Consider the following 22,673-nt stretch of genomic DNA (forward strand, 5'->3'; position numbering starts at 1 on the left):
AGTTCATGTTGAGAAAGAATGATGTTTTTCTGTTTTAATGGTTTGTTTTGAATCTTCATTTAATCAAAATTGCAAATTTTAATATACTTTCAGTATCAAAGTAGGACTTTTTAATTGTTGAAGAATATTAAATATTTTATTATTTTTATACTTAATTATTCATGCTTGTGAAGTAAGGAAACAGAACTGATTGGATGCTTTTTTACTGAAAACCTTACAGGTAAATTCCATCCATGCTTTCAAAAATATTTATCAAGTGCTTTTCAACTACAATTTAGGTGTAAAATTAATTCTATAATATACAGACTGATATTTGTAATTATCTGGATATTTCTTATAGTAACCAATTGACCATGACCCTTTCATTTACAAATGGGAGATTGCTTGTTAGACAAAGTCTAAAGAAACATATAATTAATGTGGATTCCTATCTATCTCAGAAAGAACTTATTTATAGTTATATATCTCTTCTGCTTCCTTGTTGCCTCTTTTCACATAGCTGTAAACACATATCCGTAAAGCATGTGATTATTGTGGAGGTGCAGATTCCGGTAGTGTTCCCTGGAATAAGACAAAGAGAGATTAAGAGGAGGTACTTGCATGTGATACTTGCTTTTGTTCTTGTGCACCATTGTATTAAACTAGATGACAAACATGACTAGCTGAAATATCTGACACACAAATAGCTAACGTCATCTAGAATTTACACATAATTTAGAGGCAACTTATTTTATCCTCTTTTTTTTTTTCTTTTTACGAGACCACTAACTTTAAATCTTGGACTTTTTTGCTTATTAAGTACATAATTAGGAATATAAAAAGCGATAGGTTGAAGCATTCAAAAAATTATCTAGTGAGAGTAGCTTATTTTGGGACTAATGAATAACATCTAGCTTGAGATTTCTGCCTAATATCATATTCATGAATCTTAACATGGACATGGCATATACTATTCTTCCACTCCGTCTGTAAACAGGGAAGTTATTATCTTGAAAATATCTTTAAAATTATAATGAAAACATATCTTTACAATTTCTATCCTTTTATAAAAATTCTTCATCTTGGAAAAATTTACATTTATTCAATTCACACAGAAATAATTTAACAAAATGTTCAATTGTCATATTTAATATGTTTGCTTATACTTTTGTACATTTTCTATTAGGGCTAAAATAAAACTGTGATTTTGCAATGCTTCTGCATTTTTCTCATCTTCTGGTATTTAAATGATCTTGGTATAAATCCATAAACAAATTTAAAGTACCAAGGTGATATTTTATGGCAGTCTTTCTAGAAGTTCTTTATTTCCATTTTTATTTCAGTATTTTCAGTATACATTCCTTGCAGAGTATAGAGACAGCATCACCCATTCTGTTCCTATACTGAAAAGAGCTAAAATATGATGCTGTGGTTGCCCCAGTTCTGCTGATTTAAGAATCCGTTCCAGTTTCTGAATTTGTGTCTTGGATTACTCATGACCTCAGATGTTTCACATTCTCCCTAAGTTGGGACTCGCTAACTTGGATCCAGTTGGGGAGAGCTATGTTTATTACTCATTTCTCTGACATGTGGTTCTATCAGATCTAGATTTCTTTTGTGAACTTTAATCTGAATTGGGCTAGACAGCAGCTTGCCATAGTCAGAGACATTTTAAATATTGCTCCTTGAATTTAGGAACATGTCTTCACTGCCAAACAGAAATTACATAATAAAGAAAGCAAAATTACGGGACCCCATTCTCAAGTATTGTTCTAAATGGATCAAGTAATTTGATGTCTTGAAACTGAAAAGTTGTTGGTCTTGATGGCTGCCAATTTAAGTGTTGTTCATTTCCATCTTCTAGGTATACAGGCATCACAGCTGGCTCCTGATGGTGCAGCCTTAGCCTCATTTCCCATCTGCTTTGTAGTGGAAAGCAATGTTTCCTTGTCTTTATGCTTCATCTGCATTGATCTTCACTCTGACTATTATTATCTGATTTAATTTATTATAAAAGTCATGAATACACAATCATCTGCAGGCCCTTAATTTGCATTCAAAAATTCTTAACTCTTGTTTCTGTTTGTGAATTCTGTATCAGGTGAGAAACCCAAGCATGACTATCTTTTGCACATTCATCGAATGAATTAAGTTCATGAACCAAGATAAGACTGTATTTGATAGTGAAAAATGAGCCAAAAATATGAGGCTGTTGTACTTTTATACAACGGTTTGAAGGATCCTCTTTTATTTGGTATTATTTAAAGTTGCAATGGGAAAAAATCAAATTTGCATTCTATACCATCCAATGCACTTAGTCAGCAACCCACTAGTAAACTAAATATGGTGACTTTATTCATAATTAACCTAAAGTCAGATAAGTATCAGAAAAAGACAATGTGACTGAGACATAATACATTTCTGAGCTTGTTACAAATTAAATGTATACATATATGTGTGTACGTACACACACACACATATATATATAACTAAAATGTGCAAAAATGTATTTTGAGTGTCAACAAATTTAGAATCTAAAACAGATTGTTTTTCACTTAAAATCATTCCATATATATATATGTATATATATATATATATACATATATATATATATGTAATTTTTGAAATTTCAACTTTAAATTTCTTAGACTATTAGTCCACAAAAACTTAACCATAGTTCTGGATTAACTTGGTTCAACTAGAAACTTTAATGAATAATATAAACACACAATAACTTATGCTTACATTCATTCTATGGAAATGTAAGTGAGAAACCTAAGCCTAGGTGAGCTGCAAAAGCAGTCTTACTCTACTACTCAGTTTTTAAAAAAACAATCATTAATAAGTATACATACAGGACATCGTAGTGATTTGAATGTTACTTTTCTACAAAGCATTATCATGTATTTTTTATTTATGATTAAAATATAATTAAATAACTTATAATTGTAAGGTAAGGGAATTATTCAACACTGTTTAAACCCATGCTCATCCAGGCATTTATTTAGGAAGCAGTAAACTGAAATTTAGAGAACTTCACTATTTGCACAGAAATACAAACCTAATTTATAGCAAACCAGAGAAACAAACTAGATTTACTGATTTTCATTCCAGTGATATTTCCACAATAGGTTAAAGTCCTTAACAATCACTGTTCTTAATAATCTATTAATAAACACCGGATAGGAAGGAGGTTAGAAAAGGAAAGGTAAATGGAATCAGACACACACACACACACACACACACACACACACACACACATATATATGCAAATATGTACTAACAAAAATGGGAAGAAATACAAAGAAAGACATGAGCTTTGACACTTATTAAGTCATGTTATCCTTTCAGTATCCTGACAGGATTGTTAGTGTCATGCCCCTATCTATACTTACATTAGAATAAATAAAATAATCTTCCCAAGGTCACATGAATAATAATTAATGAAATATAAATTTGAAGCTTTACTTTTGCTTGATTCCTAATCTCAACTACATTTAAGACATTATGTTAACATTTCAAATTTTATTGAACATTGCTTTTATATCTGTCTTTAAATCTTTGACATTGTCTGTACGAGGCTAGGCAATAAAGATCATTAAAATTTATGGTTATTTTCTGACGGTGGCCCAAAATGATCTAAAACTTTCCTTAAACTGTGATTCACACCAAGATATATGCAATCATAAATGTTTGGGACACATATCAATAAATTGCGTTTTGTATGATTGACTGCTTCTGAATCAGCTGACCCGTTATTTCAGCTACTAAGCTACTTTTTATTGTCTCTGCGCCTGCACACACAAGAGAAGTGCACCGATCACCTTTTTACCCTATCAAGAAAGTCTGAAATGCTGATCCAAGGCTGAACGAACAACTTTTTCTGAAATCTTACCATCAACTTTCAGAGTAAAAAGTTGTCACTAGAGGTTTCTCAATGCCTATCTATTGCATTTCTGAATTAACAACAAATGCAGATTTGTTTTTGATGGCTCTTTTATAGCTGTATGCAGCTGGAGAAAAACCAACCGCCAAGGGAACTCAATTTTCTTTATCATCAGTTTGACATTGGTTAACAGATGGCTTCTGGATTCCATGGTAGTCTTAATTTGTCTCTTTATATAGTGCTGCAAACATCCTTGGTTAATTGCCTGATTGTTACATTTAATTCCTTGTCAACAATATACATCCTTCTTTTGGAACATATCCTAGGAGATAACTTATAAAAGGCAAAGATTTGAAGATAGAACTGCTATCATGCCTTTGCAACATAAAAGGGCACACCTGAGAGTAGAAAAATATGTTGAAATGTCCAAGGCCTTGAAATCCAGTAGGCTTTTCCCAAAGCACACCATTTTCCCAGAGCACTCTCAATTATCAAGAGCTAACATAATGTTGTACAAAGAACACAAGAAAGAATATAAATAAGTGAATAAAACATTTAAAGGTAAAGTTTTTATCCAATTCAGTGTTAATTTTAGACTAAACACAATTGAAGTCTTTTTATTATAAATTTAAGTAAAAAGAATTTAAATGAGAAATCCAGCTGAGTGAATATTTCTCCAGTGTTTACAAGGAAACCTAAATGCACAATTTATAATTTAGTGAATCTCTCTTGCACTCCTTTCTCTGCTTTGTAAATTCAAAGAGATGAACTTTTAAAGTCTGCCATTGGAGATATTAGATACAAAGTACAAATAGAAAATTACACACACATATGCTTTCACAGAAACATAAAGAAGCCTTCATTGATAAGAAATCATCATGTGTTGTTTACATTAATTGTGCAAACATATCCATTAAGATGATTATTAATTTTAACTTTTGATCTTAGTTTTTATTTTCACTTATTTATCATTGCATGTCAAAACTCATATAAAATTATAGTGTTATTTTTCCAAAATAAATCATTCATTTGTTTTATGTTTTGAGTTTTTTCAATGAATTCAAAGGATGAATTCAGTGGAGTCAGAAAACCCTGAGAATAGTACTCTCACCATTATGGATGGTCTAGTTAATATTGCTAAAAACATCATACTATTGAAGTGTATACTGCCACCTATGGGAAAACTGAACATTCTTAATAATTAATTCAAGGTGTAGAAAGTACTCATGCCAATTACTAAATAAATAGAAAGTTTTATGTGGATTTTTGCTACTGTCAAATAAAGGTTCATTTCAAGAAATTTATAAATTGTTTATTTTTTCTTTGAAATTCCAGATTTGGTGTGTGTCTATGGAAACTGAGCCACATAATCAGCAAGGCTCACTTCTACACAATGCCTACTATCTCAAAGTCTAGTATTTGCAATCAAGTACTGAAGAGAAATGTAGACTGAAGTAATTCTATACATTGTTCCAGTTTATGTGAGGTCATTTTATAGTATCTCTATACAATGTGCTCATATTCCTTGTCTTTTAATTTTACCTTTTGTACCATGCACTGTCTTCTTTAGATTTGGGAATAAATAAAACTGAAAATTAGCTTATAGTCTGTCAATGTACTATGAAAGAAAATTAGAAAGTTTTTAGATTAAAAAAAGTCAGCAATTAATAAATTACAACACTTGCTACTTATATAAGGACAGTAACATTGAATATGTGTATTCATCAGAAAACAGAATTTTCAGCATCTTTTGATAGGAATATTATAAAACATATATGTGTTTCTCATAGTGCTAAGCAAAATACTTGACAAATCTAGATTCCAGATAAACACTTGCTTTCTTTTGAAATATGTTTTCTGTCATGTCAATAAGATACCAAAGAAAACCTCTAAAAGCAACAACAACAACAAAAGTAACTCATAATCCATCTGATTAGATTTGGAAAGGAAATCTGAATTAAAAGAAAGAAAGTTACTGCAAGGTCTCAAATTTGATTCCACTTACAAAAACAAAAAGCAAGCAAGCAAACAACATAAGGAGTTAAGAAAGACATTATTAACATGTCAGAAGATGCAATATACAGATTGTAAGGTGATACCATTATTTCCAGGCTATGGTGTTGTCATCTTTGTGTAAATTCTTTCTCCTTGAGTATCAGGATCTAAAGCTTTCTTCCAGGAACAAAGTATGTTAGATGATGATGTAAATAGGAAATGGCCTTCCCAGCCAGTACACTTCAATTTCTCAATTGCCCAGGTAGCAGTTCCTGTTCCAGTTCTGGTTGCTCCGGGTCTCTTAGAAATGGCTGGTCATTATGATGCATACTGATCACTCAAATAAACATTGTATAAACCATTCCCCAACTGAAAGTGATTCTGCTTCTGTACTTCCTGTGTGCTTATCCCATATAAGCCTCAGACAGGCTGAGTTCAGGACTTAATATTCTGTGAATGATCCCAATCAGTGTCCATCAATATAAATCAATCTGCCTCCAAATCCTAGGTGTCATTTAGGTGTTTTTGCTTGCTATTGCAAGGAAATATTGTCATATCTACTATTAAATTAATAATGCTTACATGCTGCTTTCAAAGGAGCAAGTAATCATGTTTGAAGCCCAGTTCACCAGTTCTGTGGTTTCTTGCTTAAGTAAATTTGGAATGTGGTAATAGAATAACATTTTATTGCAAATAACTTGACTAGGAAACAATGGTACATTTATTTCAATAATACACATTCAACATTGTTTGGTAGAGTATTATTATAGGCAGTGAGCTAGTTAGAAATATTATAGGGAGTCAGACAGGGTTAGGCTCTCAAAGAAGCCAGCACAGGGGACCAGATGTTTGGTGACCTTGGAGGAGACACACACCTCTTGCTGTAGGGCCAGATCTCAGGATAGAAGGCAAAATAAATGCAAACACACCCTTAATCCTTAGGGATTAAATCCTGATCACTTCAAGAAGCCAAGAGCCACCATCCCAACCCTCTGTGGGGAGTCACTGATCCATAAAGAATGCTTCTTGCTATGTGATTTGCTTCCCCATTTGTTCTGGATTTTGTCAATTTTACCTAAACAATTAACTTTACCGTAGCTCTGTCCCACCTCATGTCCATTTAATTTGCGAGTTCCCAATTTTTCCCACTTTAGACCCACCTCACCTCATGATTTTATTCTATAAAAATCTCTACAAAAGACAGAATCTCTGGCAACCCACTCAGGACCCCTTCTGTCTCTCTCAGACAGAAGCGTTCTTTCTCTCAATAAATACATTTTTCTGTTGAACTTCTTTGTTCCTAAAATTCATTCTTCAATTTTAGAGAACACAACTCATTCCAGACACATAGTAGCTCGGAAGTTTCGTTTTCCTCTATCAGTATGATCTGAAATTCACCGTAATCACATGTAAAAAAGCAACTGAAAATGAACATTAACCTTTGGCTTCCTCCTCCTTTCTCATTTGCTTATTATGTATTCTTGCTCTGAAGTTACTTTGGTATCCTTGATAATGCCTTTCTTTTTGTTTCAAAACCAGAACAGTTCGTGTTTTGAAGACACGAGAGTTCTTTGAAACTGTGCAGTCACGAGCCAAAGTTGGAACGATTGGGAAAATGAACTTTTCTGCTTCCCCCCTTGGTTTTTCTTTGGCTTCCTTTTCCCCTTAATAACTGAAACCTGGGACCTGATAGCTTCTTCTTATATCTTGATGTATTTCAGTTCCTCAATCATATTTATTATTCAAAAGATTTTTTTTGGACTTATCATTCCGAATTGAGTTAATCTTTTCACAATTAGACCAAACAATGAAACAACAATGGATGTAATTTGTTATTAGTAATACTTTTTTTTTTTTTTTGGTCTTTTTGTGACAGTTCTTTCACTATGCCGTTCTAGCTGAACTGTACAACCCAGGCTGGCCTTGAACTCTCAGTGATCCTCCAGCCTTCTGCTTCTTACTGCTGGGGTTACTTGGTGGGGGACCAGATCAGGAAATAATGCATATTTTGGGATGTTTATACATGACCATGAAATGAAGAAGTTAATGAATGTATTCTATGGTTATACAGACTGAATCACAAAAGATTCTCACTTGGAATATGAGGCTAAAGCTAGCTTCTCATTTACTTCGAACTGAGTCTTTTAGTTAAATATATGGGTTACTAGCTAGGTAAATAAAATTCAATTTTCATAAAATTTATCTTTTAAAAGTACCAAACCTTTCTGTTAGTTCATCAAAAAGAATGGCTTGTGCTTTCATTGTTTGATTGTTTGATCATTTTTTATGCCTATATTTTGTAATCTGAACAAATTTGACAATAATATGCAGTATAATAACCATTGTTAATCTCCTTTTATTGTGTCTTAAAATTCTGTATCACAGTTTTTATTCTTTATTCATTTTAAAGTTTAAAAAGTGCAAAATCTGTATTTTTATAACTTTAGTAGTGTAACCTTCAGTAATATTTAACTTTGAAAGATATTTAATATAAAAATCTTTTTGTCACCCCTAAGGAAACTCTGTATCCATAAACACCCATTCTCCATCTCACTTCCCCATCAGCAGGCACCCACTGATACACTTACTGCTGCTGTGGGTTTGCTTATTCCAGAAATTTCATATAAATGGAATAATTCACTATACTGTTAGTTGTAACTATCTTATTTTACTTAATGGTTTCAAGGTTTATCATTTCATACTGTGTATTTGTACCTCATTTTTTTTTGTGCCTTTTTCTTTTTTATTGGTACCAGGGACCAAACTCATGACCACACACTTGCAAAGCAGGCGCTTATGCCGCTGAGCTAAATCCCCAGCCCTTGTACCTCATTTTTTATGATTGACAATAATATTCTACAGGTATATCACATTTTGTTTATTGATTAATGACTATTGGAATGTTGCCATTATTTGTTATTGTGAATGGCGTCACCACAGAGTGTCATGTACAAGATTTTGTATTTGTACGTTTTCACTTTGATGGAGTTTACACCTGGGAGTAGAATTAATTGATTGCTTAGTAGCTGTGTTTTTGTCACTGTGATATCATACCTGAAGAAATTACTTTAAAAGAGGAAAGGCTTTTTTGGTATATGATTTCAGTACATTCAGTCCATATTGAGCTGGTTCCACTGATTTTGAGTCTGTGGTAGGCTGAGTAGCATGTTAGCTGTGAGGGAGAACAGAAGGGGCAGGATGATACTTTTCAAAGGCACATTCTTATTCACATATCTCTCTAAACACCATTCCACCTCCTAAAATTGCCACCATCTGCCCTAAGACCAATAAGTTATAAAACTACAAATGAATTAATCAGTTGAAGTACAGCTATCACAAAACCATCACCTCCCAAAGGCTCTACCCTTAAGATTGTTGCATTGCGGACTAAACCAATAATACATGAGTTTTGGGGGGACATTTAATATCCAGATAATTATATTAACTCTATGTCTAACGTGCACTCAGCATTGTACTGAGGATTCCAAGTACTCCATTTTCTGGCCAATATTGATTATGGACTGATTTTTAATTTTAGTCACTATAATGTGTGAAATAGTACCTTGTAGTTGTCTCAAAATTATATTCTATTTCTGTAAACTCATAGAAGATGAACACTATTTAATTACTGATTTGAGTGATTTTATTCTGCCAACGTGCTCTAGTCTTCTATTTTCTATTTAATTTATGTCCATTCAAATCCTGACTACTACTTTATGTCCCATGCATTCAGTTTTCTATACAGAATTTTTAAATAATTTCTTAACATGGGAAGTTAATTAGGTATCATTTTTATTCTTTAGGTATTTCTAAATATAAATTCTTTTTTAGACACTAATAATGTATTCCTTATATTTTGGCATGTTGTTATTCATCATTATACTTTTTAAAATATTTTTCAATTTTCTTTTTGATCTATTTAAAAAAATACTGGACATTTGAGTATACTTATTAATTTCTGGGTATTTGCAAAATTTCCAAATTTACTTCTAATTTCATTTTAGAACAAACTTATGATTTATGCCAGTTGAACTTGTATTGTTTATATTTGAAATTCCTTGAAGTTTGCTTTGTAGTAAACATGTAACATATGCTTTTGAGAAGAATGAGTTTTTTCCTGTATTAAGGTATTTTTGTGAAAAATTTCATGTTCTTGGTTTATATTAATTTCTGATCTTCAATTTTTTCTTCTGTCAACTACCAAAGTTTTGACTATTGCTGCTTACAGCCATCCTTTTTGAAATTTCCATTTATTCTTTAATTTACACTAGTTTTTACTTTATGCATATGCTTAATTGATTGATTGAAATCTCCTGATCTGTTTTGCTACTATAATAATTATATTGGGCAATTTACAAAGAATACAGGGATAGGGATATAGCTTGGTGGCACAGCTCCTGCCTGGTACACACGAAGACATGAGTTTGATTCTTGGTACAAAAAAAAATTATTTTGTTTTTAAAGGTTAAGATCTTAACGAATGTCCATTTCAGAGGTCTTATTTTCAACTACATAATCTCTTGGTTCATTTTTATTAAGTTATTCTTTGCTATTATTCTTTGCTTGTGGGGAAGCATTGTTCTCATATTTTCAGTTATTTGTTCAGATATGGATTTCCATTTTTAACACTTATAGCACATTTAAAACTTTGTCTAGTATATTCAATATCTGATTTTTAAGGATAGTTTTGTTGCCTCTTTTCTTTTTGATTTATGTTAATACTCTTTTTCCTTGGCATCTTTAAATTTTGTGTATATGTTTGTGTGAGAATGTGCTTGTCTATAAAAGAAATGTTGTCAGTAATTTAATATGAAAATTTTAGAAGACATTTCTGTGTCCCCTTAGGTTTTACTGTTGTCAAGGGTTTTTTTTTTTTTCAGTAAGTTTCTTAGATTAATTCTTTAAGTTTCCTTAGACAAATATGTTTTGTGTGGTATCTATGTTAGATGCTAGTGATCAGATAATATTACAGAGAGATTTCCTTAAATACCTTGGACCAAAAGGTCCAAAATTTTACATCAGGGTTTTTTCTTTGTATTTTGGGGCAATATATTGTGTAAGAGTTCACCATTATGTTTGCCTTTCACTTCCAATTTATACAGGACTCAGGAGCATCTGGAGGTGAAAGATTAACTAATTTACAAATGTTTCTTAGCATAAGCATATAGATGAGCCAACAGGATAAATCAATAATAACAGCTGAACTTTTATGAAATATTATGTACATTTAAATATGAAAAGAACATAAAATGCTGAACATTCAGATATAAATTTTAGTATATGTAAATTAAGAAAAATATTTTGGGGTCCTTCAAAAATTTAGTTTATTAAAGATATCCTGCCCTACATAAAAAGTACTGCATTCTTGAATTGAAGAAGACAAAAAACTTACAGTATTTTGTATTAATATCACAGGAGCAAGGTGGAGAATATGCTATTTTAATCAATATTCTATGACAATAGGCATATTTCATATCTCATTCCATGTCATGTTTTTTAAAATGGTTGATTTTTATGTAGAAGGATGAATTACGTTCTATCCAGCTCCTACCACTGTAGTAGAATATCGTAGCCCAAATGTTTTAGACAGCAGTTAACTTATTTTTCACAGTTCTGGTCCCTGAGAAGCTCAAAAGTTTAGGTTCCCACAGGTTTCTGTTCATACTGAGGACCATTTTTCTGGATTATGGAGAGTTGCTTTTCACCTGTATTCTCACTTGGGGGAAGAGAAAAGGCACAATCAAATCGTTCCTTTATTCTTACAGGACACTAATCCCATCTTGAAGGTGCCACCCACATGACCACTTCTAAACATAATTGCATCTTAAAGATCCTGTCTCCAAATAGTTTCACACTGGTGATTAAAATCTTCAGTATGAGAGGAGACAAAGACATTTCATCTACAATAAATCATAAAAGAGATAATATCTGGTTTTTATAATTGAGTGTAAGATAATTCCTGAACCTGAATATTTTTCAACACATTGAAGGGAACAGAAATCGTTCAGTGAAGCAAATGAAATACATCACATTAGTCACTGAGCTCAGTGTTCCAATGGAAAGATAGAACACTCCCCAAACCTAATATCATATAAATACCACAATATTAACGTAATGATTCTCATCAAGCCCATATACATTATGGGAGTTCTCTTTTGTTGAGACCAGGCTTTCAAACTGTTCATCAGCTCCTTCCCAGACAAAAACCTTCTCTTCCCAAATCAAACACAAACTTCTTATCTATGTGCAAATGTATTCAAAATAAATTGATAAAACCTTTTTAAAATATTGAAGACAGAGAATTTACAATCTTGTTTAATGTAGGTTCATTAGAATTATTTTTATAATTTTAAAACTGTTTTTTATGATTGTATTCGCTTCCTATTCTCTGAACAATATCATAAAATATGAAAGCATATTTGTGTATTAGTAAAGTATATTTCTCCTTTGTTATTTAACATATGCTTTATTGTAGGTCCTCATGGAATCTCGGTATGTATTTATGTTACAAAACATAAACAAGAGAGAGTTTCTCTGAGAACATTTAGAATGCAAACACTCAGCAAAATTCCTCTGTTGTTAACTCCCTTTTGATTGAATGAAAAACATATTTTAAAAGGGGGTTGCTTAAAATCTCATAGTTTGCTATCAGAAATTTTTGTGCTATAATTCTATGTTTATTTTCTTAAATACAAATATAAATGATCCAGGGGTTGGATATACATTTCTGGGTTTTCATCATGAACATTCATATAATGTTTAAAATCTCTATGATGACATCAGTTTTTTAGCTAGTTGTTGGATCCATATTTTGATATAATGTTAACTGCAAAATGTACAAGTGCCTCCCAAACTTCTCCTTAAAACATGGAATAAAATGAGGTAAGCGCTTTGAAAAACTTTCATTAATTTTATTCTGATAGGAATAGCCCCCAGGCTTTTATTTAGTCTGAAATATGGAAAGAGAAGTTTAAGGAACCATGGTGGAACAAAATCATGGTTCACTACTACTTATTAACTGCTCTAAGTGATGAGTGTAAAACTTAATTTGTGTTAATCAGTGTGAGGTGAAGATAGCACAAATTAATTTGACATGCAGATTTTGTGCTTTCAAAATGAGGTTGAGAGTATTCTAGGCTCATGTAGAAACAGTGTGTTCACCTCAGAGGTCAGGTTATGTCCAGCCTGCAGTAACAATATGTACATCTCTGAGGATGAACTTGGTAAAATATTTAATGTAGTACATTTGGACTTTGTCATAATAAACAGATGAAGAAAGACTTACCCTTTACCTCACAAAGCTGAAGGTAAGTATATCACACCATAGAGCAAAAATCAGTTGCCTCTTGTCTTTCTGTAGTTCTCAAATTAAACCAAACCTGAGTTTTTCCCACTAGTTTTGAGGCTTTAGTGTAAGAAAATATATCTTTGACTTCCACAGTACTGACATCTGCATTTACAACAATCCTGGGCAAAAACTTATTTTGTAGAGTTAATAAATTATTACATTGGTAATTGACTGCATATGTGCATGTGAGTTATGTTTGTAAAAATATGTTGATGTGCTTTGTCTTCAGAGGATCTGGGGTTTTGAAATCTGGGCTTCCTAACAAAACAGTTGAAGTATTGCATTAACATTTCTGTTTTTTTCTTTTGAAAAAAATAGATTGGGCCAGAAAACAAATTAGGGGAGAAAACAGACCTACCTGACATAATGACTGTTCAGTTAACAACTATTTAGCATAATAGTCCCTGAAATGTGTATTTTGACAACAATTTCTTTTGCTCCAGAATGATGACTTTTTCAGCTAAAGGCACAATAAGTTAATATGCTGTAAAACATGATACTTTGACATTTTAATTTCAAGCAAAGATACACTCAATAATTTACTTGACAAAACAGTTCTTAAAAATTATGGAAAAATGTGAATCATGTTCTATATTTGGGTGAGCCCACAATGTTTTGCATGTGTATGTGTGCCAAGTAAAAGAGATGGAAATATAACAGATTTTTTGAAATTTGCGTCTCTTCTTCACCCAAACTGCTTCCATGTGTTTCAAGATGTTGTTACAATAGATTAGCTTTTGTTTTCCATCTGAATGTAGAGTGAAAATAAATTTCACAAAGAGTAAAATATTGGTGAAGAAATAACACATCAAAGCAATGGAATATCCAAAAATGAGTGACGAACACCGTATGTCTTTTTCCTTATGACTAATACTTCATTACATTATCTTATGTGCTAATTGTGTATATTCATTTTCAAATTATTTTTTTTTTTGTATAAAGACATCTTTTCCATTCAAAAGGTGTTTTATATCTCTGAACATATTTTGGTACGTAAATGAACTTATCATTTAGTATTGTGGTTTCCCACAATGAATTAAATCTAGTAAGAAAAGAATGATCAGTTTGGGACGCAATTTGTTGATAGAGCACATGCTTAGAATACATAAAGTCCTGGATTCGGACTCTAGTATCCCTCACCTCCTCAAAAATGAGTGATTTTCCAATAATCATAGTGAAAGCGATTATTAATTTATTTTTATCATTACCCATACTTTTATTAACAGTCAGAAACCATGTGAAAATTTGGGAATATCGGTACCTATAATTACTGAGATGCATCAACTTTGATTAGCCAGTCAGATGGAAGAATAAAATTTAAACACGTTTTAGGTGATGCTCCACATCCTTTACCGTTTAAAGTTGACATAATTCAAAAGATAAATAAAAGTTTAATGTGAAAATTCACATTCTGTCGTCAAAGTTTTCCCCGTACATTCTCTCTCCACATTAACACTGGTTCTCTCAGTAGCCCAAGCTTGAAAGATTATGGTGTTGAATCAGTCATTCGCTCTTTACATAGAATAGTTGTGCACATGTAGGGATGTCAGTGACATTCTGCCCTAAGATTCCATATATGATGACTACATCAGAGTAAAGACACACTGGTATTTCTTCAGCAGTGTTCTATAAACTCATTAATGTTATGACTAAATATTTTCACAGAGAATCTCAGAGTTTCCTGCTTCAACAGTATAAAACACTTCTTTTTGCATAATACACAATTATTAGGTCTAATGCCATGAAAATTTGCTTTTGGATGAAAATATGAAAAATGCATTCTGAGTCTTTGATAAGTATGATTGTTTAACTTTTGAAACTGGTAAATAACAAAATTACTTGGAATGGTGAATGTATTAACAAAATAATGTCATTAAATAAGTGGACACATACCTCACACCATAGTAATTTGGTGCATTTAAAAATATCTCACTTGTCTTAAATATTTCTATATGCTGGACACAAGGTACATGTGTATGGTTATCTAATTTTCTTCTCATAAAAATGTTAACACCTTTCTCTGAATGAGAGATTGAAATTTCCTAGTGATTAAATGTATACTATCCTATTGCTGATACTTTGTGAAGCCAGGTGAAGAATTCTTGATTTTGTAGCTCTCTCAGCTGATATATCATACATACCAAAGCTCATATCAGCAATGAAATTTTAATTCCTGCAACTATTTATACAAAATAAATAGTGAGTACTCAGAAACCACTCTCTATGGGGGTATATATTTGAGACAGAACGTTGTGGTTTATATATAGAATATCCCCCCAAAGGACTCATGTGTTCACATTGAGAGTTTTTGGAAGGTGTTGAATTCTGGGGTCCCTGTAGTCATCAGTGGATTGATGCTCAGTTCAGAGCTGAGTGTGCTGGTGGATTTCGGATCCGCTCCAAAGAGCCGGGCCGTGGCAGCACGCTGCGAAAGGTGCATCTCCCTCCTGGCTTCTCTCCTCTGTCTCAGCTTCCTGGCTGCCGTGATGGGAGCAGATTTTCTCAGTTCAAGTCCTCTTACCAAGCCATTTCTTCCTTGGATGCAGCCAACCAGGAATTGTAACTGTGAGTCAAAATAAATCTTTTTATTTTTTATCTTTAATTTTTATTGTAGATGTCAGGTACTATATGTCAGTGAGGAAAAAAGCGACTAACACACAAAAGTATTCTACCTTTCAATAAAAAAAGACAATGCCCTCTATTAATAGGTGGTGAAAACAGCTCATAAAGTGAGCTAGAGAATGAACATAATGAACTGTTAATCATTCTCCTATGTTTACATCTTTTTGGTTCTTTATTACTGTCATGTTCATGTTATCAGGTTTTATATTTTGTTGATATTTTCATTTTCACGTAGTCTAGTTCCATGCTCTTTACTCAATTTTACTTTCTTATCCTTTCTCCAATATAATTTCTGTAACTTTACGGGTCCATCACGTTTTACTTCTTCCTTTTCCTATTATGCGCTTCCTTTTTTATTTAATGTTTATTCTCAACTTCATGTTAAAATTAGCATTTGTTTTCTCGAAGAGAAAAATGCTCTGCCGACTGAGCCACTGGCACGCATGGGCTCCACCATGGGTCGTTTTTTAGCATTCTTGGATCATGTATTTGTATTTGATCAACCCTATTTTTGCTCTTGAAAAAGAGCATTGCTTTTCTCCTAATTCCTATCCTTGCTGCTCAAAATAATCATTATCTACCTCCCTATGAAAAGAAACAGTAAATATAAATTTTCTCAACATTTTGTTCCAAAACCAGTAATATTTTCTTTTCTTCTCATTCCTCTTGTTTGCTATAAAAATTTTAGAGGAAATGCCTTCCTTCTTTCAATCTACCTACTTGTAGTTCCACAACTTTCTTTACTAGACGTTACCTGATCTTTAGTCACTTTTCTTCTTACTCAGCATACACGTTCGTGACTCTTATGATGATAATGAAATCCACAACATTAATTTTCAAACTCATTTTTGATCTTTTTTTCATTTCTCCTTTGAATTAGAAGCAACTGGAAAGGGATGTGGTTTGAGTGACCTTATGCCTGAGGCTGTAGAGATTTGCAAGCCAGATGCTTCCTAGTCTCCGTTGGGTGGAGTTTGTGAGACTAACCAGAAACTTGTGTCTGCTGGCCACGGACCACCTCCCTTGGGCAATGCTGGAGGAAAACAGAATAACCTCTGTTTTTTGGCTGACCCTTTCATTACACCACTCCTTCTTCAGAGAACTTTCACTTGCTAGTTTAAACTAAATGGTTCCTAAGTATCCAGGCTCACATATTTATAGAATATCACCTTATTTCCCTTTGTGTACAGCTATTCATTAACATAAGAAATTATTTTATTCATGTTGACACTTTTAGCTGTAATTTATTTCTATTTTTATAGATAGAAAATTTGAGATAACATCCATACACCAATGTTTACTGAATTTTCCTGGTGAACATTTAGGATTTCTCTTTATTGCAATGACAAATATTCAATTGAGAAAACTATGTTTTGCATTTAAAGTCTACTCTCACTGCAGACTTTTATCTTTTGTAGCGATCTATCTTTTCCTCTTCTAATACAATCTTTATTTTTTTATTGGTAGGTACGTATGTGTGGTACATAATGATTATGTTCCTCTTGGACAGTCAGTACATGTAACGACATCTCAGCTGTTTTTAATCCTCTTCTTCACCTTCTCTCCTCCTTCCATCTCTTCATAACCTTCCTATTTACAAAGGATCTGGATTGTATTTTGCTTTTTTTTATATTTTGGGTTTCTACCTTTTAAATCTCTCATCATCTTTGGTTTCTGTACTAATATCAATATGTTTAGTGTATGTCCTATTTGTGTGTCTTTCCAACCTCAAAGTTTATTCTCTTCCTTCTAAAACACTGTTTCCTTAGATCTTCTCATTCTTTTCCACAATTCTTAATATCCCTTTAAATTGCAAATTTATCTTAGTACTCAAATCTACAAAAGTTGTTTGAATTTATGTTTCTCTGTTCTAAAAACTTGTATCTATTTTTCTGTTGCTCTGGTTTTCAGTTAAAGGATTTTAAAACAATGTTTTGCTAATGAGAGCTTTTTTTTGCTTTTCAAAGCTTAAAGACTGAAGGATCTGAATTTTCTTTCTTTAAATCATGCAGGCTTTTGATTTGGATAAATATGTCTTCACTTCTAAATATTCTGATACATTTTCAATTATGTTCCTGCTTTCATTTTCTCTACATCAAAAAATAGCAGATATAATTTTTGCAATTAATTCTTATGAATCTTACATTTTCAGTTATGTTAATCACTTTGAATATTTTCTCAATCATTTTTCAAAAGCTTTGGTTAAGGAAGAGAATGCAGCTCAGTGGTAGAGCACTTGATCAGTATATGGGAGGTCCCGGGTTCAATTCTCAGGATCACACAAAAATAAAAAAGGCAACCTTTTAAATTTTCTAAATTTATAACATTTTCTAAATGTTATAGGCTCTGCCTATAACATTTATTTTCAAAGTATTTATTTTTTATTTCTAAGTTGATAATCATTTTTATTACAACAGTATCATGAATTTAATATCCTCTTTTTAAAAGTGTTAGTGTATTAATTTCTTTTAATTTTCATCACTTTTATAATAATATTTCATTGTAACATTTTCTCAGTATTGAATTTCATACTGGCTTATAGTTACTTTCTGTGTTCTCCACAGCCTATTTTTCATATTTTGTGAGTTTTTAAAATCCTATGTCAAAAGATCAGGTGAGTGGTGAGAGGTGGCAGCTAATAGCAGAGCTTGACCTTGTGGGGAAGAGCTCCGAGCTCTTGGGATCAACCTTCCCATGACTGTACTTCAGAGTCCCAAGGCTGCAACCTCTGCTGTAGCCTTTGCTGTAGCAAAAAGCTGTTCATTGCTAGCTTCTAAGAAATACATTCAGAAAAAGTCTGCCCTGCTCAGTGCATGCTAGTTTTTCCAAACTATACTCTCTGCCACTAATACTTTGTTTTTCATACAAATTAATTTTTATAGTTGGAATTATAGTTGCAAAATCCTCTGCAATTTTGCTTTGTTCTTTTTTAGTATGTCTTCATTGTAATATTGATAAAGACACTTAATGGGTCCTTTGTTTCTCTAACTTTCTTGATTTTCTTAAACATCAAGTGCCTCTTAATTAATCCTCTTATTTATAAATGTTTCTCATATACTTCTTTGACTCAGATGAGTTTTACATTCTTCTGTTTTAATGATCTCTTATTTATTATTTTGTTTTACTTTGCTAGAACACTTTTCTTGAGTATTGTTTTTTCCTCTGAAATTTTTCTCCACATTGACAAAAATTCAGATTTTCATTCAGTTGTCCATCATCATCATTTTTCATGTTTATTATATGTACTTTGCAATTTGTTCTATATGTACAAATTACCAGTTAAATATAGATCTTAATATCTAGAGCACCTCAAACTCAAGATATGCTCCAGACTATTATTCATTAATCTTGAAAATTTCTTTTAAAATATATGATCATGTTAAAATTTCCATTTTCTAACTTACTATTTGTTTTGTAGACACTAAGATTATGAATATTCTTCTAAAATATTAAAAAAGATAAAAAAGACAAACAAAGAGGTAAAATCATGTTCTTTTTAGCAGTTAATATTGAAGGAGTCCATGAGAGTTTTTCTCTGGAGCCTGCAACTCTCTCACTTTGTAGCAGAGGAAATGACTGAATATTTGTGTTCAGTTTTCTTAATGCAAACTATTCTTAAAATATTCAGGCATAAAAATCTGTACAAAATTCTTGCCTATCAATAATAATATTAGTTTAAGTAGTAAAGTGTGCGGCTGACTTTAGTTCAACTCTTTGGACATTGCGATTGAAGGGAACAGAAACAAGGGGACCCCAAGGTAGTGCAGGGGAAGCATTGATAGGAGTGTGGTGTGTGACAAATTACACTCCCTTGAGCACCTTGTTCTTTATCCAAATGCCATCCAAGGTATTCATAGTAATGGCCACGTATTCCTTGCACATAATCTCTGCAACTCAGCAGAGTACTCTTGGTGGGGTTCTCAGGAACAGAACATTGCTGTTCTTTGTCTGAGAAACATTCTCATTTCTGAGTCCCTGCAGTTTTCTCTCCTCTCTCATCATAAGCTGTTTGCAATTTCTTTGGGCAGTGAGCCATTCTGGTGTGGAGTATAATTTGTTTTGTTCAGTGATTTCTTATCATGTATAGATGAAGTGCCTTTTTTATCACTCATTTAAATTATTGTTTTCCTCTGGTGATGGATTTTTGCAGCTTCTTTGTTTACTTTATTACTTGTGACTGAAGCATGTTTTCCTATTGGGAACCCAGCAGAGGATTGCGTTTAGTGTTGCTTCATCATCATTCAGCGCTACACTCCCAGCAACATCAAGACACAAAGAAAGAAGCATTAGGTTGTAGGTTACTGTCGCTGAAATGGCTCTGGCTGCTTTAGTCTCAACCTGCACTGCAAAGACTTTAGACTTTTACAGCCTATATTAACATAGCTAATTTATTTTCTGTGCCTAACATTTCATGTGTTTATGCTTTTGCTTTTACCCAGAAAGAGTGAGGAAATAAAATGACACGAACATTTTCCTTCCTATCCTTTCTTTGCAAACTCAAATATAGATGTAAAATTTTTATGAAATGCTAGGCTTTTCCCTGAAGATTTAAGTGAGTGAATAAATGATGGAATTTGGAAATTTTTCTAAGTCAATGAGAGTTCTCTTCTCTCTGTCTCTGTCTCTGTCTCTCTCCTTTCCTTCCTCCCTCTGTTCTACACACACAAATACAAAACAGAAATAGAAAACATGAAAACCATGTCAAGATATTTTTAATAATTGTGTTTTCTCTAAATTTCTTTTTAGCTAATTTTGGTGGACTCAAATTTTAGCGTTCATTCATAAAATAAAACCATTGGAACGCAGTTTGGGATGTTTTTGAATCCTAGTTTGTTCTCATAAAGCCACATGGAAATTGTCATGGAAAATATAAATCATGTTTGTGAAGGATCTCCAAGAACAAAAGTTTACTTCCTTAGTAACTACTCTATATTTACCATCTCTTTTAATATTTTCTTAGGCCTAGCTAAAATCCAGATAATAATGCATCTATTGCTTTGCTTCTTTAGAAGCAAATATATCATAATTCTTTTCAACCTATAACTGTTTCAGTTTCTATAAAACAGGAATATTTGAGTCTGACACTAATTTTGACATCCTATAATATTTTACACATCCAAGAAGGATAAGGAGTTAAATAAATATACAAGGTAAATTATGGCACCTAATACATATACAGTGGTGGCAATGTTAAGAGAAATATTCAGTTTTGTTCAGCTCCTTAATGAAGGAAGTAGTTGCAGTACTAGAAATGACTTCATTTCTTTCTTGTTCCTAAACAACATACCCAACACCTACGAGTTAAAGGAGATGATTATTTTGGCTCACAGTTTGTAGAGGTTTCAGGTCATAGCTGATTCCAAAGCAGGCATTATGGCAGAGGGGCATGGCAGGGGAGAGAGTCCCATGGGGAGGAAAGAGAGAGGGAGAAGGATATATATATATATATATATATATATATATATATATATATATATCTCCAATCTGTATATATATATATATATAAAGATTGTAGTATCTGTGTAAGATAGGTTCAAACAATTTCAATAGACAAAGTCAAATCGTTATATGATGCATACTAAAGGCCTATTATGAGTTCCTTAAGGCACTTTGAAAGAGAACTATGGTTTTATAAAACTGAGCTTGGCATCAGTGTACATGGAATAAAGGCAGTCAGGGAAGGAGGGAAGGGAATGCTCTGGAACAATGCTGCAATCTTACATATAAGGTAAGAGAGTCTATTTTTGTGTGCTCATAGTAGAAACAGGTAAATAGTAGTGAAGATGTTTCCATGGAAGTAGCAATAGAATGCGGGGCCATTTTATGTAGATATTGAAGAAGGGAAAAGTAAAAATTATGTTCAAGTCTCTGAATATTTACAAAGTATTTACAAAATCAGGTTTCTTATTTGGAAACTAAAGCAGAGGGAAGCTCAGAAATGTGTTCAAAATCACAAATAATCAGTGACAGCCCTGATCAAACTTGTTTCCTTCTCTTACTGGAATACTATTTGAACGTATCTCTTCCATGTCTTATTTCATACACATATACTTATATATTCCTGTATACACACATTTTTATATTTTATACATTAAATAAGTTTTTTTAAAAAAATATTTGATGTTACTCAAAAACTAGCATGTAGTACACTTTAGATTATTTTTGTTGTTATTTCTCCTAAAAAATTACAGCTTTGCTATTGTATTATAAGGATATTACTGAAAATTACATTTGCCATTGTATTATAAGGCTATTACTGAAAATTACATTTCTAGCCTGCAGAAAGAAAATCTAAATAAGATGTATAGGCTCCCTGTAAAAGATCAGAAAACGAAGGGAATTACTTTGTACTGAAGTAGATTTAAGAACATTTCATTTGATGTTTGTTGTATAAAAGTTGCTGTAAGCAATAAATTGTTACACAAAGACTATTTAAAAAGTGATGTTGGCTTTTAGATAAAAAGTCACTCATTCTTAAGTATTTACTAAAATTTTATTTGTGTTCACCAGTTCAATATGGCTCTTTCCAGTTCTAAAACGTAGTTGATCCATTCATCCCAAAGAGAGATGGCATTTCCCATTGAGACATCTTGCTTATTATTTAGGTTTTCTTGCTATATAGAGTAAGTAACATAGTAAAGACAACCAACTGCCTCTCCCCCACAAGTCACCTTCCATACTCATCAAAACCAAACTCGGCTTCTCTCCATTTTCTTAGGTTTTTGCTTTCTTCCTGAGACTAGACCAATTAATTTGAGTGAGAATGTATACATCTACTTAATGACCACACTTGTTCTTTCCTTCTTCAGTTTCTGGAATTCAATATCTTTAAAATTATACACT

Source organism: Cavia porcellus, unplaced genomic scaffold (genome assembly GCF_034190915.1).
Source record: "Cavia porcellus strain 051 isolate PalLab524CR breed Dunkin Hartley unplaced genomic scaffold, mCavPor4.1 scaffold_1, whole genome shotgun sequence".
Taxonomy (NCBI): Eukaryota; Metazoa; Chordata; class Mammalia; order Rodentia; family Caviidae; genus Cavia; species Cavia porcellus.